Source organism: Spermophilus citellus (assembly GCF_964194105.1).
Source record: "Spermophilus citellus genome assembly, chromosome: 17".
NCBI classification, from domain to species: Eukaryota; Metazoa; Chordata; class Mammalia; order Rodentia; family Sciuridae; genus Spermophilus; species Spermophilus citellus.
This window is the reverse complement of record NC_138199.1, coordinates 15,427,128-15,452,621: the sequence shown is the minus strand read 5'-3', so window position 1 is coordinate 15,452,621 and position 25,494 is coordinate 15,427,128.

Here is a 25,494-nt window from a genome sequence, read left to right as displayed (position 1 = left end):
CACACACACACACACATACACACACTCTCCAGATTTTTCAAAATATGAAATGTATGTGTCATATTATATACTCCCTAAATTCATTCATGTTCATATATGTGGATTTATAATCAACTTTTCACAAGATTATTCTCAGAAATAGTCATCCACCTGAAATACATATTTGTTTCCTAGTGCTGAAATCCTAATATTTCTACAGTAACTGACCCAGTTTAACATGAATGCAAGTAGATTCCTATGGGACATGATGTGTATTTTGACGTTCATTTTTATTCAACACTGGTACATTACTATTTCTTCAGTTGATGCACATCATAGGATATGTATTTCATCCTCAAGTTCACAAATTTCTAGGCATTCATTTCCCTTTCAATCACTTCCTGCTTCAGAACACATGTATTCCTCCACGTTTCTTGACTGGTCTTTTCATGAGACTTCTTTCCAAACACATTCTTTTCCATTTCCATAATCCCTTGTGAAGCAAAACTCACACCCCCTTCATGGTAAACCATAACCCCAATATCACCATTAGATGTATAACTGGTTAGAATGAATGGTTGTGTATCAATATTAGATTTCCTATATATTTTCAGATATCAATGCAATCCATTATTTAAATTGGAACCTGTTATACTATTTATTCACAGTATGGTCTATTCATGCATTATCTCTATATTCATAGACCCAGGGTACACCTATTTGTACCCCCAAAGGCTAATTTATATGTCTTCAACATATTACTCCCAGAAATGGTGGAAGAAACACTCATGTCACCTGATCTACATATACATTTTATCACAGTGATATTCTGGACACAAAATGCAAAGGTCACACTTATGATTGCACCAACGCCTCATTGGAAAGTGAGCATGGATTACTAAAAACATCCTTGTCCAGGTTGCCTAATGCTCTCAAATGTCAATGCTATTGGTGACTACACATTTGTTTCTTCCTAAGATGATATATTCAACCTCAACCCTGTTGAAAATGTCTAATCCACTCACTCACTTTATACTTTGCCTGATTTCCTAATGTCTCTATTGATATCTGCTTTCCTACATATGTTCCCCAGTTCATCATTGTGACTGACTCTTCACATGTGCTGACGTTTACATTCACTCTCTAACCGACACCCTATTGCTAAAGAACTTTTGGTCCAAATTGCATACTCACTCTTCTTCCAAAACTTACCAACTATCTTCCTAATCCTACCTACTATCCCTTTTTGACTGGATGTTCTCTTCTACATTCAATCATCCAAGGTACAAGGTCCTATGCCATTGTGTACCGATTTATCTGAGACATCTGTGCAGAAAGTCATTCAAAGCTAAGTATCCCAATCAAGGGCCCAATGCCCTTCTGGCCTTCAAATCTTACTTGGATTTCTGTTTTCATACATATATTTCACCTATATATTATTATAAATATCCCAGGTTCCCAATACCATTCTTCATCCAGCAGAGTGATTCCTAAGCCACATCAAACAGGTTCTTAACCCTAACCATACACTGTTCCCTCAATCTAACTTTACAGAAGAGCAGGGACAGAGTGGGTCTTACAATACAGGAATGTGGGGGATCTTCCACCTGCTGAGAACCTCAAAGGTCCATGCAGAAATGATCCCTGGAGAAGATGTAGGCAGCTATGAAGGACCTGAGAGAGCAGAAGTCATCTTCCATGGCAAACAACCTGGTCAGGATGAAGGGATGTGTCTGAATGAGCCTCTCTCTTCTTAATGTAGACAAGATGGACCAAAGCAGGCCTGTGTGGAGAGCTGTTCCTTGGTGCCTATGGTTGATATTCCATTCTAACTTGTGAAAGTGTCACAGGAAGGAGGGGCAGCCTCCATCTCATGGGAGCCTTGGAAGCAACTGTTAGGACACAGTGGTTGCCAAGGCAGTGACCTCATTCAGTTCCTGAAGGAAGTGACCTCACCTCACTTCCTTGGTGATGGAACTCTCTGAACTTGGGATCCAGGAAGCCAGGCACCCAGAGCCAGTCCCAGTCCCAGTCCCAGTGGGCTCACTTGTTTGGATTTACCAAGGACAGAGTCAGTCTTTCTTGGTACCCACTGAGGTGAGGATTGCCAAATGCCAGGAAAGCTCTGCAGAGGGGCCTTTCCTGAGAAAGCAGGTAGTGGCTCACCGCTGGCTCCTGACAACTTCACAGAGTTGGCCAAGGAGGCCAGATGTGAGACAGGACAGGCCCTTTCGGGGGAACATAGTATGGCCCACCAGTCAGACGACACTCCGGGTAGTCACAGACCAACTTGGAAGGAGGTGCCTTTGTGGGTGTGGGTGTGAGTTTGTGGTTTTGTCTCATGTTCTGAGAATAGGTAGGAAAGGCGGTTTGTTTGGTTTGGAGTGGACTGTTTCTAGTAAGGCTTTTGACAAGGCGAGTGTTTCTATGTTTGTGTATCCCACTGTGTCCCTGGTTGTAGACATTAGAAAAGAGAATGCATCAATGGATGTGTCCTGTCTAGTAGAAAGCTTCCCAGCATTCATCCTGCCCAATTTATGAATGGACTCTGGCTTGCCTTATGGATGGGCAATGCCTACTATCTTCCTAAGTTCCTGTTTTCTTCCTGAATTCTGGCCACTCTCCAGAATAGGCTCATGGTTTTGTGTCCAAGATATGTACCACCTCCAAGCTCGGTGACATGGCCATGTACTGGATAGTTGAAAGAAATGGTGAGCATCTCAGAAAACTCAGATATCAGTGTGATCAGTAAAGTCTCCCTAGAAAAACCCTGCTTTGGGCCTTTGGCTTACCTATCCTTTTGTGGCCCTGAATGTCAGGAAGGCCTTTGCCTCAGGGCACCCCTTTGTGAAGCCTGAAGAAAACAGTTTTCAAATGGAAATGAATGGGCATCACCTGTGGCTCTTTGCTTAATTGCTTTGCAAAGGGATGTGTCTGAATCAGCCTCTTGGCCCTGTGTGAGGCTGTGGCTTACATTGTCAGCACCTGATGGATCCAAAGAAAGATCCCATGCGTGCATCCAAGGCCAAATTGGCACAAAAGCAGTCATCCTGGATGAGGTCTCTCGCCTTCCTCTGTAAGGTTCCTGACCTCCATCAAGTGAGAATAGGGATCCTTTGTGTCAAATGAGTCCTTCAAAGCCATGCAGAGGCTAGCCCATAGGTGCTTGGGTTTTCTCATGACTCCAGTTCACACAAAGAATCTATACCCGGCAGTCAGTAGGCCTCCAATTGGAGAAGTAGAGCAGTATTAAAGGCAGGCCTATTTGATCACTCCAGGTCCAAAGGAAGGGTGTCCAGGCCACCCTGACATTAGGCAAATGAGAGGCAAGGGAGCTTATTGTGGACACTGTCTTGGGCTGTGCCCCTCATGGAAACCTCCAGCCAGAGGTCATGATGAGTGTCTGTATGGAAGAAGATGAGGGCCATGTGGCAGTGTTTTGGTTTGAATTGTGGTGTGGCAGTGGGAAGAGATGACTGGGTCCACCTGGGCTTGAACTCTGGTGTGATTCCCCTTGGAGACTGAGTTCTGGAACTGACCTCAGAGAAGTATTGCCGTGAATTGTGTCGGGATGTTAGGAGGCCACGCATGAGAGTCGCCCTTGGAAACTGAGATCTAGGCCCAGGCTGGCTTTCCACAGAGCACTGGGAATCTCAGCCCGGATATCACATGATTTTATTCTTAAAGAACTGGCAGCCATCGTGGAGAGTCCAAACACACGTGGACCTCACATTGTAGACCTCAATGGGCCTGGCTTCCTGTGACCTTTTGGCCACTCCTTGGGAAGCCTTGTTTGTGAGAGTTCTCCAGAGCTTTCGTTGAAATGAGCTTCCTCACCATTTAATGGTTCCTGAAGGAATGGAAACCCACAGTGCCTCCAACTTCATCCTTTAAAAATGGCTAGCTAGATAAATACCATGACATTTTTGAAATTCCCATGACCAGGTGGCACTGGAGAACCTTTGGATGTCCTGTTGCTGATCATGAGTGTACCAGACAGTGCCTTGATTGACTGGGTTTCATGAAAATGGTGTAGAACAGAGATGCCAGTGAGTTGGGGCCTGCTGAGTAGTGGGCCTAGAGCAGTGGTGTGCAGGTGTGTGATAGAACATCTGTGGTGGGGCCATGTGGATCTGCCATTGGCTTCCAAATGGCTTGTGACTGACATGGTGCAGCGAGCAGACCCTTCTATGTAAAGGCATCTTGTTATATGGAGAGGTTTCAGGGCAATGTTCAGAATCAGGTTGCTATGGTCAAGGGGGCAAGCTCTGTGGGATAGAAGCCTGGCTGGTGCATTCTCCTAGGACCTTGACCCACCACACGTGACAGAACTCCCTCCAGCACTGTGTCCCAGTTGAACTCCTTGTATTTCCTGAAGCAAATTCCAAACTCCCAGTGCAGCAGCAAGAAACACCACGAAAAGTGGAGGATGACCAAATGGCTTCACAGTCCACACAGGGAGACACTTAGACCCCAGTGGCCACAGTTTACCTGCAAAGAGAGAATTCAGCACTTCTGCCTCATGTTCATTGGAAAATCAGAAACCATGTCCTCCAGGTCACATAGATGCAGACCTGGTTTGATGGTCTCACTACAAAGGAAGCTAAAGCTCCTGACAACAACATATATTTCAAGTGCCCAACCTCAGAAGCAGTTTCTCACGAAGTCTTTAGGCCAGCAGAGCTCCACGTTTGTGGAGTGTTTACCCTGTCCCTTACTCATGGAAAGTAGTCTACCACCTCCAAGGTTGTGAACTCCTGAGCATTTTCCATTCCACATATGTATTCACAGCATTTCTAACTCTTCTCCTCAAATTGTGTCTTACTTATTGTGAAGGTAATGTCAAGGCAATGTTCTGGATGAGAGTGGGAAGATTTTTTTGTAGCACATATTGGCCTACACATTGGATTCATTTTCCTATTTTCCGTTCGAAATACTGAATCCCTGACACTAACCCATACCCTACTAGATTGTGACTACGAATACTAATATGATGGAGAAAAATAACTCAAACAGAATAGAAATACAGGCAGTTCAGAGGAGGCCTGGTGTATAGTTGGACTGGCCTTTGGCATTATAAAGGGTAGGTGTTATAAATCTAGTCCAATTTAGTAGAAATAGTTCTCCATGTGTTTTGAATGTTAACAAATATGTGAATTCCTGTCTCCCTTTCTCTGTAGCCTATTCAGCAACATGCATTTTTACATGCACATATAGAATCCTACCTCCTATCCCACGTCCATTCTTGTGAGGTGGCTGACTTGGCAGATACAAACAGTGAGAAGAGATCACTCCTCCTAAACGCTGTTGGAACTGAAAATTCAACCTCCAGGTGAGCTTCCCACATGAAAAACATGATACATAAATACATGTTCAGTAAAATAAATATTTTTGGATCTGTGGATGATAAATATTTCATGATGAATTTCGATTGGCATATATATTTCTACTCTTTAATGTCTGTGTTTGTGTGTGTGTTTTTCTTTTGTGTATATATATATATATATATATATATATATATATATATATATATATATATATACATATACACACACACACACACACATACACACACTCTCCAGATTTTTCAAAATATGAAATATATGTGTCATATTATATACTCCCTAAATTCATTCATGTTCATATATGTGGATTTATAATCAACTTTTCACAAGATTATTCTCAGAAATAGTCATCCACCTGAAATACATATTTGTTTCCTAGTGCTGAAATCCTAATATTTCTACAGTAACTGACCCAGTTTAACATGAATGCAAGTAGATTCCTATGGGACATGATGTGTATTTTGACGTTCATTTTTATTCAACACTGGTACATTACTATTTCTTCAGTTGATGCACATCATAGGATATGTATTTCATCCTCAAGTTCACAAATTTCTAGGCATTCATTTCCCTTTCAATCACTTCCTGCTTCAGAACACATGTATTCCTCCACGTTTCTTGACTGGTCTTTTCATGAGACTTCTTTCCAAACACATTCTTTTCCATTTCCATAATCCCTTGTGAAGCAAAACTCACACCCCCTTCATGGTAAACCATAACCCCAATATCACCATTAGATGTATAACTGGTTAGAATGAATGGTTGTGTATCAATATTAGATTTCCTATATATTTTCAGATATCAATGCAATCCATTATTTAAATTGGAACCTGTTATACTATTTATTCACAGTATGGTCTATTCATGCATTATCTCTATATTCATAGACCCAGGGTACACCTATTTGTACCCCCAAAGGCTAATTTATATGTCTTCAACATATTACTCCCAGAAATGGTGGAAGAAACACTCATGTCACCTGATCTACATATACATTTTATCACAGTGATATTCTGGACACAAAATGCAAAGGTCACACTTATGATTGCACCAACGCCTCATTGGAAAGTGAGCATGGATTACTAAAAACATCCTTGTCCAGGTTGCCTAATGCTCTCAAATGTCAATGCTATTGGTGACTACACATTTGTTTCTTCCTAAGATGATATATTCAACCTCAACCCTGTTGAAAATGTCTAATCCACTCACTCACTTTATACTTTGCCTGATTTCCTAATGTCTCTATTGATATCTGCTTTCCTACATATGTTCCCCAGTTCATCATTGTGACTGACTCTTCACATGTGCTGACGTTTACATTCACTCTCTAACCGACACCCTATTGCTAAAGAACTTTTGGTCCAAATTGCATACTCACTCTTCTTCCAAAACTTACCAACTATCTTCCTAATCCTACCTACTATCCCTTTTTGACTGGATGTTCTCTTCTACATTCAATCATCCAAGGTACAAGGTCCTATGCCATTGTGTACCGATTTATCTGAGACATCTGTGCAGAAAGTCATTCAAAGCTAAGTATCCCAATCAAGGGCCCAATGCCCTTCTGGCCTTCAAATCTTACTTGGATTTCTGTTTTCATACATATATTTCACCTATATATTATTATAAATATCCCAGGTTCCCAATACCATTCTTCATCCAGCAGAGTGATTCCTAAGCCACATCAAACAGGTTCTTAACCCTAACCATACACTGTTCCCTCAATCTAACTTTACAGAAGAGCAGGGACAGAGTGGGTCTTACAATACAGGAATGTGGGGGATCTTCCACCTGCTGAGAACCTCAAAGGTCCATGCAGAAATGATCCCTGGAGAAGATGTAGGCAGCTATGAAGGACCTGAGAGAGCAGAAGTCATCTTCCATGGCAAACAACCTGGTCAGGATGAAGGGATGTGTCTGAATGAGCCTCTCTCTTCTTAATGTAGACAAGATGGACCAAAGCAGGCCTGTGTGGAGAGCTGTTCCTTGGTGCCTATGGTTGATATTCCATTCTAACTTGTGAAAGTGTCACAGGAAGGAGGGGCAGCCTCCATCTCATGGGAGCCTTGGAAGCAACTGTTAGGACACAGTGGTTGCCAAGGCAGTGACCTCATTCAGTTCCTGAAGGAAGTGACCTCACCTCACTTCCTTGGTGATGGAACTCTCTGAACTTGGGATCCAGGAAGCCAGGCACCCAGAGCCAGTCCCAGTCCCAGTCCCAGTGGGCTCACTTGTTTGGATTTACCAAGGACAGAGTCAGTCTTTCTTGGTACCCACTGAGGTGAGGATTGCCAAATGCCAGGAAAGCTCTGCAGAGGGGCCTTTCCTGAGAAAGCAGGTAGTGGCTCACCGCTGGCTCCTGACAACTTCACAGAGTTGGCCAAGGAGGCCAGATGTGAGACAGGACAGGCCCTTTCGGGGGAACATAGTATGGCCCACCAGTCAGACGACACTCCGGGTAGTCACAGACCAACTTGGAAGGAGGTGCCTTTGTGGGTGTGGGTGTGAGTTTGTGGTTTTGTCTCATGTTCTGAGAATAGGTAGGAAAGGCGGTTTGTTTGGTTTGGAGTGGACTGTTTCTAGTAAGGCTTTTGACAAGGCGAGTGTTTCTATGTTTGTGTATCCCACTGTGTCCCTGGTTGTAGACATTAGAAAAGAGAATGCATCAATGGATGTGTCCTGTCTAGTAGAAAGCTTCCCAGCATTCATCCTGCCCAATTTATGAATGGACTGCGGCTTGCCTTATGGATGGGCAACGCCTACTATCTTCCTAAGTTCCTGTTTTCTTCCTGAATTCTGGCCACTCTCCAGAATAGGCTCATGGTTTTGTGTCCAAGATATGTACCACCTCCAAGCTCGGTGACATGGCCATGTACTGGATAGTTGAAAGAAATGGTGAGCATCTCAGAAAACTCAGATATCTGTGTGATCAGTAAAGTCTCCCTAGAGAAACCCTGCTTTGGGCCTTTGGCTTACCTATCCTTTTGTGGCCCTGAATGTCAGGAAGGCCTTTGCCTCAGGGCACCCCTTTGTGAAGCCTGAAGAAAACAGTTTTCAAATGGAAATGAATGGGCATCACCTGTGGCTCTTTGCTTAATTGCTTTGCAAAGGGATGTGTCTGAATCAGCCTCTTGGCCCTGTGTGAGGCTGTGGCTTACATTGTCAGCACCTGATGGATCCAAAGAAAGATCCCATGCGTGCATCCAAGGCCAAATTGGCACAAAAGCAGTCATCCTGGATGAGGTCTCTCGCCTTCCTCTGTAAGGTTCCTGACCTCCATCAAGTGAGAATAGGGATCCTTTGTGTCAAATGAGTCCTTCAAAGCCATGCAGAGGCTAGCCCATAGGTGCTTGGGTTTTCTCATGACTCCAGTTCACACAAAGAATCTATACCCGGCAGTCAGTAGGCCTCCAATTGGAGAAGTAGAGCAGTATTAAAGGCAGGCCTATTTGATCACTCCAGGTCCAAAGGAAGGGTGTCCAGGCCACCCTGACATTAGGCAAATGAGAGGCAAGGGAGCTTATTGTGGACACTGTCTTGGGCTGTGCCCCTCATGGAAACCTCCAGCCAGAGGTCATGATGAGTGTCTGTATGGAAGAAGATGAGGGCCATGTGGCAGTGTTTTGGTTTGAATTGTGGTGTGGCAGTGGGAAGAGATGACTGGGTCCACCTGGGCTTGAACTCTGGTGTGATTCCCCTTGGAGACTGAGTTCTGGAACTGACCTCAGAGAAGTATTGCCGTGAATTGTGTCGGGATGTTAGGAGGCCACGCATGAGAGTCGCCCTTGGAAACTGAGATCTAGGCCCAGGCTGGCTTTCCACAGAGCACTGGGAATCTCAGCCCGGATATCACATGATTTTATTCTTAAAGACCTGGCAGCCATCGTGGAGAGTCCAAACACACGTGGACCTCACATTGTAGACCTCAATGGGCCTGGCTTCCTGTGACCTTTTGGCCACTCCTTGGGAAGCCTTGTTTGTGAGAGTTCTCCAGAGCTTTCGTTGAAATGAGCTTCCTCACCATTTAATGGTTCCTGAAGGAATGGAAACCCACAGTGCCTCCAACTTCATCCTTTAAAAATGGCTAGCTAGATAAATACCATGACATTTTTGAAATTCCCATGACCAGGTGGCACTGGAGAACCTTTGGATGTCCTGTTGCTGATCATGAGTGTACCAGACAGTGCCTTGATTGACTGGGTTTCATGAAAATGGTGTAGAACAGAGATGCCAGTGAGTTGGGGCCTGCTGAGTAGTGGGCCTAGAGCAGTGGTGTGCAGGTGTGTGATAGAACATCTGTGGTGGGGCCATGTGGATCTGCCATTGGCTTCCAAATGGCTTGTGACTGACATGGTGCAGCGAGCAGACCCTTCTATGTAAAGGCATCTTGTTATATGGAGAGGTTTCAGGGCAATGTTCAGAATCAGGTTGCTATGGTCAAGGGGGCAAGCTCTGTGGGATAGAAGCCTGGCTGGTGCATTCTCCTAGGACCTTGACCCACCACACGTGACAGAACTCCCTCCAGCACTGTGTCCCAGTTGAACTCCTTGTATTTCCTGAAGCAAATTCCAAACTCCCAGTGCAGCAGCAAGAAACACCACGAAAAGTGGAGGATGACCAAATGGCTTCACAGTCCACACAGGGAGACACTTAGACCCCAGTGGCCACAGTTTACCTGCAAAGAGAGAATTCAGCACTTCTGCCTCATGTTCATTGGAAAATCAGAAACCATGTCCTCCAGGTCACATAGATGCAGACCTGGTTTGATGGTCTCACTACAAAGGAAGCTAAAGCTCCTGACAACAACATATATTTCAAGTGCCCAACCTCAGAAGCAGTTTCTCACGAAGTCTTTAGGCCAGCAGAGCTCCACGTTTGTGGAGTGTTTACCCTGTCCCTTACTCATGGAAAGTAGTCTACCACCTCCAAGGTTGTGAACTCCTGAGCATTTTCCATTCCACATATGTATTCACAGCATTTCTAACTCTTCTCCTCAAATTGTGTCTTACTTATTGTGAAGGTAATGTCAAGGCAATGTTCTGGATGAGAGTGGGAAGATTTTTTTGTAGCACATATTGGCCTACACATTGGATTCATTTTCCTATTTTCCGTTCGAAATACTGAATCCCTGACACTAACCCATACCCTACTAGATTGTGACTACGAATACTAATATGATGGAGAAAAATAACTCAAACAGAATAGAAATACAGGCAGTTCAGAGGAGGCCTGGTGTATAGTTGGACTGGCCTTTGGCATTATAAAGGGTAGGTGTTATAAATCTAGTCCAATTTAGTAGAAATAGTTCTCCATGTGTTTTGAATGTTAACAAATATGTGAATTCCTGTCTCCCTTTCTCTGTAGCCTATTCAGCAACATGCATTTTTACATGCACATATAGAATCCTACCTCCTATCCCACGTCCATTCTTGTGAGGTGGCTGACTTGGCAGATACAAACTGTGAGAAGAGATCACTCCTCCTAAACGCTGTTGGAACTGAAAATTCAACCTCCAGGTGAGCTTCCCACATGAACAACATGATACATAAATACATGTTCAGTAAAATAAATATTTTTGGATCTGTGGATGATAAATATTTCATGATGAATTTCGATTGGCATATATATTTCTACTCTTTAATGTCTGTGTTTGTGTGTGTGTTTTTCTTTTGTGTATATATATATATATATATATATATATATATATATATATACACATACACACACACACACACACACATACACACACTCTCCAGATTTTTCAAAATATGAAATGTATGTGTCATATTATATACTCCCTAAATTCATTCATGTTCATATATGTGGATTTATAATCAACTTTTCACAAGATTATTCTCAGAAATAGTCATCCACCTGAAATACATATTTGTTTCCTAGTGCTGAAATCCTAATATTTCTACAGTAACTGACCCAGTTTAACATGAATGCAAGTAGATTCCTATGGGACATGATGTGTATTTTGACGTTCATTTTTATTCAACACTGGTACATTACTATTTCTTCAGTTGATGCACATCATAGGATATGTATTTCATCCTCAAGTTCACAAATTTCTAGGCATTCATTTCCCTTTCAATCACTTCCTGCTTCAGAACACATGTATTCCTCCACGTTTCTTGACTGGTCTTTTCATGAGACTTCTTTCCAAACACATTCTTTTCCATTTCCATAATCCCTTGTGAAGCAAAACTCACACCCCCTTCATGGTAAACCATAACCCCAATATCACCATTAGATGTATAACTGGTTAGAATGAATGGTTGTGTATCAATATTAGATTTCCTATATATTTTCAGATATCAATGCAATCCATTATTTAAATTGGAACCTGTTATACTATTTATTCACAGTATGGTCTATTCATGCATTATCTCTATATTCATAGACCCAGGGTACACCTATTTGTACCCCCAAAGGCTAATTTATATGTCTTCAACATATTACTCCCAGAAATGGTGGAAGAAACACTCATGTCACCTGATCTACATATACATTTTATCACAGTGATATTCTGGACACAAAATGCAAAGGTCACACTTATGATTGCACCAACGCCTCATTGGAAAGTGAGCATGGATTACTAAAAACATCCTTGTCCAGGTTGCCTAATGCTCTCAAATGTCAATGCTATTGGTGACTACACATTTGTTTCTTCCTAAGATGATATATTCAACCTCAACCCTGTTGAAAATGTCTAATCCACTCACTCACTTTATACTTTGCCTGATTTCCTAATGTCTCTATTGATATCTGCTTTCCTACATATGTTCCCCAGTTCATCATTGTGACTGACTCTTCACATGTGCTGACGTTTACATTCACTCTCTAACCGACACCCTATTGCTAAAGAACTTTTGGTCCAAATTGCATACTCACTCTTCTTCCAAAACTTACCAACTATCTTCCTAATCCTACCTACTATCCCTTTTTGACTGGATGTTCTCTTCTACATTCAATCATCCAAGGTACAAGGTCCTATGCCATTGTGTACCGATTTATCTGAGACATCTGTGCAGAAAGTCATTCAAAGCTAAGTATCCCAATCAAGGGCCCAATGCCCTTCTGGCCTTCAAATCTTACTTGGATTTCTGTTTTCATACATATATTTCACCTATATATTATTATAAATATCCCAGGTTCCCAATACCATTCTTCATCCAGCAGAGTGATTCCTAAGCCACATCAAACAGGTTCTTAACCCTAACCATACACTGTTCCCTCAATCTAACTTTACAGAAGAGCAGGGACAGAGTGGGTCTTACAATACAGGAATGTGGGGGATCTTCCACCTGCTGAGAACCTCAAAGGTCCATGCAGAAATGATCCCTGGAGAAGATGTAGGCAGCTATGAAGGACCTGAGAGAGCAGAAGTCATCTTCCATGGCAAACAACCTGGTCAGGATGAAGGGATGTGTCTGAATGAGCCTCTCTCTTCTTAATGTAGACAAGATGGACCAAAGCAGGCCTGTGTGGAGAGCTGTTCCTTGGTGCCTATGGTTGATATTCCATTCTAACTTGTGAAAGTGTCACAGGAAGGAGGGGCAGCCTCCATCTCATGGGAGCCTTGGAAGCAACTGTTAGGACACAGTGGTTGCCAAGGCAGTGACCTCATTCAGTTCCTGAAGGAAGTGACCTCACCTCACTTCCTTGGTGATGGAACTCTCTGAACTTGGGATCCAGGAAGCCAGGCACCCAGAGCCAGTCCCAGTCCCAGTCCCAGTGGGCTCACTTGTTTGGATTTACCAAGGACAGAGTCAGTCTTTCTTGGTACCCACTGAGGTGAGGATTGCCAAATGCCAGGAAAGCTCTGCAGAGGGGCCTTTCCTGAGAAAGCAGGTAGTGGCTCACCGCTGGCTCCTGACAACTTCACAGAGTTGGCCAAGGAGGCCAGATGTGAGACAGGACAGGCCCTTTCGGGGGAACATAGTATGGCCCACCAGTCAGACGACACTCCGGGTAGTCACAGACCAACTTGGAAGGAGGTGCCTTTGTGGGTGTGGGTGTGAGTTTGTGGTTTTGTCTCATGTTCTGAGAATAGGTAGGAAAGGCGGTTTGTTTGGTTTGGAGTGGACTGTTTCTAGTAAGGCTTTTGACAAGGCGAGTGTTTCTATGTTTGTGTATCCCACTGTGTCCCTGGTTGTAGACATTAGAAAAGAGAATGCATCAATGGATGTGTCCTGTCTAGTAGAAAGCTTCCCAGCATTCATCCTGCCCAATTTATGAATGGACTGCGGCTTGCCTTATGGATGGGCAACGCCTACTATCTTCCTAAGTTCCTGTTTTCTTCCTGAATTCTGGCCACTCTCCAGAATAGGCTCATGGTTTTGTGTCCAAGATATGTACCACCTCCAAGCTCGGTGACATGGCCATGTACTGGATAGTTGAAAGAAATGGTGAGCATCTCAGAAAACTCAGATATCTGTGTGATCAGTAAAGTCTCCCTAGAGAAACCCTGCTTTGGGCCTTTGGCTTACCTATCCTTTTGTGGCCCTGAATGTCAGGAAGGCCTTTGCCTCAGGGCACCCCTTTGTGAAGCCTGAAGAAAACAGTTTTCAAATGGAAATGAATGGGCATCACCTGTGGCTCTTTGCTTAATTGCTTTGCAAAGGGATGTGTCTGAATCAGCCTCTTGGCCCTGTGTGAGGCTGTGGCTTACATTGTCAGCACCTGATGGATCCAAAGAAAGATCCCATGCGTGCATCCAAGGCCAAATTGGCACAAAAGCAGTCATCCTGGATGAGGTCTCTCGCCTTCCTCTGTAAGGTTCCTGACCTCCATCAAGTGAGAATAGGGATCCTTTGTGTCAAATGAGTCCTTCAAAGCCATGCAGAGGCTAGCCCATAGGTGCTTGGGTTTTCTCATGACTCCAGTTCACACAAAGAATCTATACCCGGCAGTCAGTAGGCCTCCAATTGGAGAAGTAGAGCAGTATTAAAGGCAGGCCTATTTGATCACTCCAGGTCCAAAGGAAGGGTGTCCAGGCCACCCTGACATTAGGCAAATGAGAGGCAAGGGAGCTTATTGTGGACACTGTCTTGGGCTGTGCCCCTCATGGAAACCTCCAGCCAGAGGTCATGATGAGTGTCTGTATGGAAGAAGATGAGGGCCATGTGGCAGTGTTTTGGTTTGAATTGTGGTGTGGCAGTGGGAAGAGATGACTGGGTCCACCTGGGCTTGAACTCTGGTGTGATTCCCCTTGGAGACTGAGTTCTGGAACTGACCTCAGAGAAGTATTGCCGTGAATTGTGTCGGGATGTTAGGAGGCCACGCATGAGAGTCGCCCTTGGAAACTGAGATCTAGGCCCAGGCTGGCTTTCCACAGAGCACTGGGAATCTCAGCCCGGATATCACATGATTTTATTCTTAAAGACCTGGCAGCCATCGTGGAGAGTCCAAACACACGTGGACCTCACATTGTAGACCTCAATGGGCCTGGCTTCCTGTGACCTTTTGGCCACTCCTTGGGAAGCCTTGTTTGTGAGAGTTCTCCAGAGCTTTCGTTGAAATGAGCTTCCTCACCATTTAATGGTTCCTGAAGGAATGGAAACCCACAGTGCCTCCAACTTCATCCTTTAAAAATGGCTAGCTAGATAAATACCATGACATTTTTGAAATTCCCATGACCAGGTGGCACTGGAGAACCTTTGGATGTCCTGTTGCTGATCATGAGTGTACCAGACAGTGCCTTGATTGACTGGGTTTCATGAAAATGGTGTAGAACAGAGATGCCAGTGAGTTGGGGCCTGCTGAGTAGTGGGCCTAGAGCAGTGGTGTGCAGGTGTGTGATAGAACATCTGTGGTGGGGCCATGTGGATCTGCCATTGGCTTCCAAATGGCTTGTGACTGACATGGTGCAGCGAGCAGACCCTTCTATGTAAAGGCATCTTGTTATATGGAGAGGTTTCAGGGCAATGTTCAGAATCAGGTTGCTATGGTCAAGGGGGCAAGCTCTGTGGGATAGAAGCCTGGCTGGTGCATTCTCCTAGGACCTTGACCCACCACACGTGACAGAACTCCCTCCAGCACTGTGTCCCAGTTGAACTCCTTGTATTTCCTGAAGCAAATTCCAAACTCCCAGTGCAGCAGCAAGAAACACCACGAAAAGTGGAGGATGACCAAATGGCTTCACAGTCCACACAGGGAGACACTTAGACCCCAGTGGCCACAGTTTACCTGCAAAGAGAGAATTCAGCACTTCTGCCTCATGTTCATTGGAAAATCAGAAACCATGTCCTCCAGGTCACATAGATGCAGACCTGGTTTGATGGTCTCACTACAAAGGAAGCTAAAGCTCCTGACAACAACATATATTTCAAGTGCCCAACCTCAGAAGCAGTTTCTCACGAAGTCTTTAGGCCAGCAGAGCTCCACGTTTGTGGAGTGTTTACCCTGTCCCTTACTCATGGAAAGTAGTCTACCACCTCCAAGGTTGTGAACTCCTGAGCATTTTCCATTCCACATATGTATTCACAGCATTTCTAACTCTTCTCCTCAAATTGTGTCTTACTTATTGTGAAGGTAATGTCAAGGCAATGTTCTGGATGAGAGTGGGAAGATTTTTTTGTAGCACATATTGGCCTACACATTGGATTCATTTTCCTATTTTCCGTTCGAAATACTGAATCCCTGACACTAACCCATACCCTACTAGATTGTGACTACGAATACTAATATGATGGAGAAAAATAACTCAAACAGAATAGAAATACAGGCAGTTCAGAGGAGGCCTGGTGTATAGTTGGACTGGCCTTTGGCATTATAAAGGGTAGGTGTTATAAATCTAGTCCAATTTAGTAGAAATAGTTCTCCATGTGTTTTGAATGTTAACAAATATGTGAATTCCTGTCTCCCTTTCTCTGTAGCCTATTCAGCAACATGCATTTTTACATGCACATATAGAATCCTACCTCCTATCCCACGTCCATTCTTGTGAGGTGGCTGACTTGGCAGATACAAACTGTGAGAAGAGATCACTCCTCCTAAACGCTGTTGGAACTGAAAATTCAACCTCCAGGTGAGCTTCCCACATGAACAACATGATACATAAATACATGTTCAGTAAAATAAATATTTTTGGATCTGTGGATGATAAATATTTCATGATGAATTTCGATTGGCATATATATTTCTACTCTTTAATGTCTGTGTTTGTGTGTGTGTTTTTCTTTTGTGTATATATATATATATATATATATATATATATATATATATATACACATACACACACACACACACACATACACACACTCTCCAGATTTTTCAAAATATGAAATGTATGTGTCATATTATATACTCCCTAAATTCATTCATGTTCATATATGTGGATTTATAATCAACTTTTCACAAGATTATTCTCAGAAATAGTCATCCACCTGAAATACATATTTGTTTCCTAGTGCTGAAATCCTAATATTTCTACAGTAACTGACCCAGTTTAACATGAATGCAAGTAGATTCCTATGGGACATGATGTGTATTTTGACGTTCATTTTTATTCAACACTGGTACATTACTATTTCTTCAGTTGATGCACATCATAGGATATGTATTTCATCCTCAAGTTCACAAATTTCTAGGCATTCATTTCCCTTTCAATCACTTCCTGCTTCAGAACACATGTATTCCTCCACGTTTCTTGACTGGTCTTTTCATGAGACTTCTTTCCAAACACATTCTTTTCCATTTCCATAATCCCTTGTGAAGCAAAACTCACACCCCCTTCATGGTAAACCATAACCCCAATATCACCATTAGATGTATAACTGGTTAGAATGAATGGTTGTGTATCAATATTAGATTTCCTATATATTTTCAGATATCAATGCAATCCATTATTTAAATTGGAACCTGTTATACTATTTATTCACAGTATGGTCTATTCATGCATTATCTCTATATTCATAGACCCAGGGTACACCTATTTGTACCCCCAAAGGCTAATTTATATGTCTTCAACATATTACTCCCAGAAATGGTGGAAGAAACACTCATGTCACCTGATCTACATATACATTTTATCACAGTGATATTCTGGACACAAAATGCAAAGGTCACACTTATGATTGCACCAACGCCTCATTGGAAAGTGAGCATGGATTACTAAAAACATCCTTGTCCAGGTTGCCTAATGCTCTCAAATGTCAATGCTATTGGTGACTACACATTTGTTTCTTCCTAAGATGATATATTCAACCTCAACCCTGTTGAAAATGTCTAATCCACTCACTCACTTTATACTTTGCCTGATTTCCTAATGTCTCTATTGATATCTGCTTTCCTACATATGTTCCCCAGTTCATCATTGTGACTGACTCTTCACATGTGCTGACGTTTACATTCACTCTCTAACCGACACCCTATTGCTAAAGAACTTTTGGTCCAAATTGCATACTCACTCTTCTTCCAAAACTTACCAACTATCTTCCTAATCCTACCTACTATCCCTTTTTGACTGGATGTTCTCTTCTACATTCAATCATCCAAGGTACAAGGTCCTATGCCATTGTGTACCGATTTATCTGAGACATCTGTGCAGAAAGTCATTCAAAGCTAAGTATCCCAATCAAGGGCCCAATGCCCTTCTGGCCTTCAAATCTTACTTGGATTTCTGTTTTCATACATATATTTCACCTATATATTATTATAAATATCCCAGGTTCCCAATACCATTCTTCATCCAGCAGAGTGATTCCTAAGCCACATCAAACAGGTTCTTAACCCTAACCATACACTGTTCCCTCAATCTAACTTTACAGAAGAGCAGGGACAGAGTGGGTCTTACAATACAGGAATGTGGGGGATCTTCCACCTGCTGAGAACCTCAAAGGTCCATGCAGAAATGATCCCTGGAGAAGATGTAGGCAGCTATGAAGGACCTGAGAGAGCAGAAGTCATCTTCCATGGCAAACAACCTGGTCAGGATGAAGGGATGTGTCTGAATGAGCCTCTCTCTTCTTAATGTAGACAAGATGGACCAAAGCAGGCCTGTGTGGAGAGCTGTTCCTTGGTGCCTATGGTTGATATTCCATTCTAACTTGTGAAAGTGTCACAGGAAGGAGGGGCAGCCTCCATCTCATGGGAGCCTTGGAAGCAACTGTTAGGACACAGTGGTTGCCAAGGCAGTGACCTCATTCAGTTCCTGAAGGAAGTGACCTCACCTCACTTCCTTGGTGATGGAACTCTCTGAACTTGGGATCCAGGAAGCCAGGCACCCAGAGCCAGTCCCAGTCCCAGTCCCAGTGGGCTCACTTGTTTGGATTTACCAAGGACAGAGTCAGTCTTTCTTGGTACCCACTGAGGTGAGGATTGCCAAATGCCAGGAAAGCTCTGCAGAGGGGCCTTTCCTGAGAAAGCAGGTAGTGGCTCACCGCTGGCTCCTGACAACTTCACAGAGTTGGCCAAGGAGGCCAGATGTGAGACAGGACAGGCCCTTTCGGGGGAACATAGTATGGCCCACCAGTCAGACGACACTCCGGGTAGTCACAGACCAACTTGGAAGGAGGTGCCTTTGTGGGTGTGGGTGTGAGTTTGTGGTTTTGTCTCATGTTCTGAGAATAGGTAGGAAAGGCGGTTTGTTTGGTTTGGAGTGGACTGTTTCTAGTAAGGCTTTTGACAAGGCGAGTGTTTCTATGTTTGTGTATCCCACTGTGTCCCTGGTTGTAGACATTAGAAAAGAGAATGCATCAATGGATGTGTCCTGTCTAGTAGAAAGCTTCCCAGCATTCATCCTGCCCAATTTATGAATGGACTGCGGCTTGCCTTATGGATGGGCAACGCCTACTATCTTCCTAAGTTCCTGTTTTCTTCCTGAATTCTGGCCACTCTCCAGAATAGGCTCATGGTTTTGTGTCCAAGATATGTACCACCTCCAAGCTCGGTGACATGGCCATGTACTGGATAGTTGAAAGAAATGGTGAGCATCTCAGAAAACTCAGATATCTGTGTGATCAGTAAAGTCTCCCTAGAGAAACCCTGCTTTGGGCCTTTGGCTTACCTATCCTTTTGTGGCCCTGAATGTCAGGAAGGCCTTTGCCTCAGGGCACCCCTTTGTGAAGCCTGAAGAAAACAGTTTTCAAATGGAAATGAATGGGCATCACCTGTGGCTCTTTGCTTAATTGCTTTGCAAAGGGATGTGTCTGAATCAGCCTCTTGGCCCTGTGTGAGGCTGTGGCTTACATTGTCAGCACCTGATGGATCCAAAGAAAGATCCCATGCGTGCATCCAAGGCCAAATTGGCACAAAAGCAGTCATCCTGGATGAGGTCTCTCGCCTTCCTCTGTAAGGTTCCTGACCTCCATCAAGTGAGAATAGGGATCCTTTGTGTCAAATGAGTCCTTCAAAGCCATGCAGAGGCTAGCCCATAGGTGCTTGGGTTTTCTCATGACTCCAGTTCACACAAAGAATCTATACCCGGCAGTCAGTAGGCCTCCAATTGGAGAAGTAGAGCAGTATTAAAGGCAGGCCTATTTGATCACTCCAGGTCCAAAGGAAGGGTGTCCAGGCCACCCTGACATTAGGCAAATTAGAGGCAAGGGAGCTTATTGTGGACACTGTCTTGGGCTGTGCCCCTCATGGAAACCTCCAGCCAGAGGTCATGATGAGTGTCTGTATGGAAGAAGATGAGGGCCATGTGGCAGTGTTTTGGTTTGAATTGTGGTGTGGCAGTGGGAAGAGATGACTGGGTCCACCTGGGCTTGAACTCTGGTGTGATTCCCCTTGGAGACTGAGTTCTGGAACTGACCTCAGAGAAGTATTGCCGTGAATTGTGTCGGGATGTTAGGAGGCCACGCATGAGAGTCGCCCTTGGAAACTGAGATCTAGGCCCAGGCTGGCTTTCCACAGAGCACTGGGAATCTCAGCCCGGATATCACATGATTTTATTCTTAAAGACCTGGCAGCCATCGTGGAGAGTCCAAACACACGTGGACCTCACATTGTAGACCTCAATGGGCCTGGCTTCCTGTGACCTTTTGGCCACTCCTTGGGAAGCCTTGTTTGTGAGAGTTCTCCAGAGCTTTCGTTGAAATGAGCTTCCTCACCATTTAATGGTTCCTGAAGGAATGGAAACCCACAGTGCCTCCAACTTCATCCTTTAAAAATGGCTAGCTAGATAAATACCATGACATTTTTGAAATTCCCATGACCAGGTGGCACTGGAGAACCTTTGGATGTCCTGTTGCTGATCATGAGTGTACCAGACAGTGCCTTGATTGACTGGGTTTCATGAAAATGGTGTAGAACAGAGATGCCAGTGAGTTGGGGCCTGCTGAGTAGTGGGCCTAGAGCAGTGGTGTGCAGGTGTGTGATAGAACATCTGTGGTGGGGCCATGTGGATCTGCCATTGGCTTCCAAATGGCTTGTGACTGACATGGTGCAGCGAGCAGACCCTTCTATGTAAAGGCATCTTGTTATATGGAGAGGTTTCAGGGCAATGTTCAGAATCAGGTTGCTATGGTCAAGGGGGCAAGCTCTGTGGGATAGAAGCCTGGCTGGTGCATTCTCCTAGGACCTTGACCCACCACACGTGACAGAACTCCCTCCAGCACTGTGTCCCAGTTGAACTCCTTGTATTTCCTGAAGCAAATTCCAAACTCCCAGTGCAGCAGCAAGAAACACCACGAAAAGTGGAGGATGACCAAATGGCTTCACAGTCCACACAGGGAGACACTTAGACCCCAGTGGCCACAGTTTACCTGCAAAGAGAGAATTCAGCACTTCTGCCTCATGTTCATTGGAAAATCAGAAACCATGTCCTCCAGGTCACATAGATGCAGACCTGGTTTGATGGTCTCACTACAAAGGAAGCTAAAGCTCCTGACAACAACATATATTTCAAGTGCCCAACCTCAGAAGCAGTTTCTCACGAAGTCTTTAGGCCAGCAGAGCTCCACGTTTGTGGAGTGTTTACCCTGTCCCTTACTCATGGAAAGTAGTCTACCACCTCCAAGGTTGTGAACTCCTGAGCATTTTCCATTCCACATATGTATTCACAGCATTTCTAACTCTTCTCCTCAAATTGTGTCTTACTTATTGTGAAGGTAATGTCAAGGCAATGTTCTGGATGAGAGTGGGAAGATTTTTTTGTAGCACATATTGGCCTACACATTGGATTCATTTTCCTATTTTCCGTTCGAAATACTGAATCCCTGACACTAACCCATACCCTACTAGATTGTGACTACGAATACTAATATGATGGAGAAAAATAACTCAAACAGAATAGAAATACAGGCAGTTCAGAGGAGGCCTGGTGTATAGTTGGACTGGCCTTTGGCATTATAAAGGGTAGGTGTTATAAATCTAGTCCAATTTAGTAGAAATAGTTCTCCATGTGTTTTGAATGTTAACAAATATGTGAATTCCTGTCTCCCTTTCTCTGTAGCCTATTCAGCAACATGCATTTTTACATGCACATATAGAATCCTACCTCCTATCCCACGTCCATTCTTGTGAGGTGGCTGACTTGGCAGATACAAACTGTGAGAAGAGATCACTCCTCCTAAACGCTGTTGGAACTGAAAATTCAACCTCCAGGTGAGCTTCCCACATGAACAACATGATACATAAATACATGTTCAGTAAAATAAATATTTTTGGATCTGTGGATGATAAATATTTCATGATGAATTTCGATTGGCATATATATTTCTACTCTTTAATGTCTGTGTTTGTGTGTGTGTTTTTCTTTTGTGTATATATATATATATATATATATATATATATATATATATATACATACACACACACACACACACACATACACACACTCTCCAGATTTTTCAAAATATGAAATGTATGTGTCATATTATATACTCCCTAAATTCATTCATGTTCATATATGTGGATTTATAATCAACTTTTCACAAGATTATTCTCAGAAATAGTCATCCACCTGAAATACATATTTGTTTCCTAGTGCTGAAATCCTAATATTTCTACAGTAACTGACCCAGTTTAACATGAATGCAAGTAGATTCCTATGGGACATGATGTGTATTTTGACGTTCATTTTTATTCAACACTGGTACATTACTATTTCTTCAGTTGATGCACATCATAGGATATGTATTTCATCCTCAAGTTCACAAATTTCTAGGCATTCATTTCCCTTTCAATCACTTCCTGCTTCAGAACACATGTATTCCTCCACGTTTCTTGACTGGTCTTTTCATGAGACTTCTTTCCAAACACATTCTTTTCCATTTCCATAATCCCTTGTGAAGCAAAACTCACACCCCCTTCATGGTAAACCATAACCCCAATATCACCATTAGATGTATAACTGGTTAGAATGAATGGTTGTGTATCAATATTAGATTTCCTATATATTTTCAGATATCAATGCAATCCATTATTTAAATTGGAACCTGTTATACTATTTATTCACAGTATGGTCTATTCATGCATTATCTCTATATTCATAGACCCAGGGTACACCTATTTGTACCCCCAAAGGCTAATTTATATGTCTTCAACATATTACTCCCAGAAATGGTGGAAGAAACACTCATGTCACCTGATCTACATATACATTTTATCACAGTGATATTCTGGACACAAAATGCAAAGGTCACACTTATGATTGCACCAACGCCTCATTGGAAAGTGAGCATGGATTACTAAAAACATCCTTGTCCAGGTTGCCTAATGCTCTCAAATGTCAATGCTATTGGTGACTACACATTTGTTTCTTCCTAAGATGATATATTCAACCTCAACCCTGTTGAAAATGTCTAATCCACTCACTCACTTTATACTTTGCCTGATTTCCTAATGTCTCTATTGATATCTGCTTTCCTACATATGTTCCCCAGTTCATCATTGTGACTGACTCTTCACATGTGCTGACGTTTACATTCACTCTCTAACCGACACCCTATTGCTAAAGAACTTTTGGTCCAAATTGCATACTCACTCTTCTTCCAAAACTTACCAACTATCTTCCTAATCCTACCTACTATCCCTTTTTGACTGGATGTTCTCTTCTACATTCAATCATCCAAGGTACAAGGTCCTATGCCATTGTGTACCGATTTATCTGAGACATCTGTGCAGAAAGTCATTCAAAGCTAAGTATCCCAATCAAGGGCCCAATGCCCTTCTGGCCTTCAAATCTTACTTGGATTTCTGTTTTCATACATATATTTCACCTATATATTATTATAAATATCCCAGGTTCCCAATACCATTCTTCATCCAGCAGAGTGATTCCTAAGCCACATCAAACAGGTTCTTAACCCTAACCATACACTGTTCCCTCAATCTAACTTTACAGAAGAGCAGGGACAGAGTGGGTCTTACAATACAGGAATGTGGGGGATCTTCCACCTGCTGAGAACCTCAAAGGTCCATGCAGAAATGATCCCTGGAGAAGATGTAGGCAGCTATGAAGGACCTGAGAGAGCAGAAGTCATCTTCCATGGCAAACAACCTGGTCAGGATGAAGGGATGTGTCTGAATGAGCCTCTCTCTTCTTAATGTAGACAAGATGGACCAAAGCAGGCCTGTGTGGAGAGCTGTTCCTTGGTGCCTATGGTTGATATTCCATTCTAACTTGTGAAAGTGTCACAGGAAGGAGGGGCAGCCTCCATCTCATGGGAGCCTTGGAAGCAACTGTTAGGACACAGTGGTTGCCAAGGCAGTGACCTCATTCAGTTCCTGAAGGAAGTGACCTCACCTCACTTCCTTGGTGATGGAACTCTCTGAACTTGGGATCCAGGAAGCCAGGCACCCAGAGCCAGTCCCAGTCCCAGTCCCAGTGGGCTCACTTGTTTGGATTTACCAAGGACAGAGTCAGTCTTTCTTGGTACCCACTGAGGTGAGGATTGCCAAATGCCAGGAAAGCTCTGCAGAGGGGCCTTTCCTGAGAAAGCAGGTAGTGGCTCACCGCTGGCTCCTGACAACTTCACAGAGTTGGCCAAGGAGGCCAGATGTGAGACAGGACAGGCCCTTTCGGGGGAACATAGTATGGCCCACCAGTCAGACGACACTCCGGGTAGTCACAGACCAACTTGGAAGGAGGTGCCTTTGTGGGTGTGGGTGTGAGTTTGTGGTTTTGTCTCATGTTCTGAGAATAGGTAGGAAAGGCGGTTTGTTTGGGTTGGAGTGGACTGTTTCTAGTAAGGCTTTTGACAAGGCGAGTGTTTCTATGTTTGTGTATCCCACTGTGTCCCTGGTTGTAGACATTAGAAAAGAGAATGCATCAATGGATGTGTCCTGTCTAGTAGAAAGCTTCCCAGCATTCATCCTGCCCAATTTATGAATGGACTGCGGCTTGCCTTATGGATGGGCAACGCCTACTATCTTCCTAAGTTCCTGTTTTCTTCCTGAATTCTGGCCACTCTCCAGAATAGGCTCATGGTTTTGTGTCCAAGATATGTACCACCTCCAAGCTCGGTGACATGGCCATGTACTGGATAGTTGAAAGAAATGGTGAGCATCTCAGAAAACTCAGATATCAGTGTGATCAGTAAAGTCTCCCTAGAGAAACCCTGCTTTGGGCCTTTGGCTTACCTATCCTTTTGTGGCCCTGAATGTCAGGAAGGCCTTTGCCTCAGGGCACCCCTTTGTGAAGCCTGAAGAAAACAGTTTTCAAATGGAAATGAATGGGCATCACCTGTGGCTCTTTGCTTAATTGCTTTGCAAAGGGATGTGTCTGAATCAGCCTCTTGGCCCTGTGTGAGGCTGTGGCTTACATTGTCAGCACCTGATGGATCCAAAGAAAGATCCCATGCGTGCATCCAAGGCCAAATTGGCACAAAAGCAGTCATCCTGGATGAGGTCTCTCGCCTTCCTCTGTAAGGTTCCTGACCTCCATCAAGTGAGAATAGGGATCCTTTGTGTCAAATGAGTCCTTCAAAGCCATGCAGAGGCTAGCCCATAGGTGCTTGGGTTTTCTCATGACTCCAGTTCACACAAAGAATCTATACCCGGCAGTCAGTAGGCCTCCAATTGGAGAAGTAGAGCAGTATTAAAGGCAGGCCTATTTGATCACTCCAGGTCCAAAGGAAGGGTGTCCAGGCCACCCTGACATTAGGCAAATGAGAGGCAAGGGAGCTTATTGTGGACACTGTCTTGGGCTGTGCCCCTCATGGAAACCTCCAGCCAGAGGTTATGATGAGTGTCTGTATGGAAGAAGATGAGGGCCATG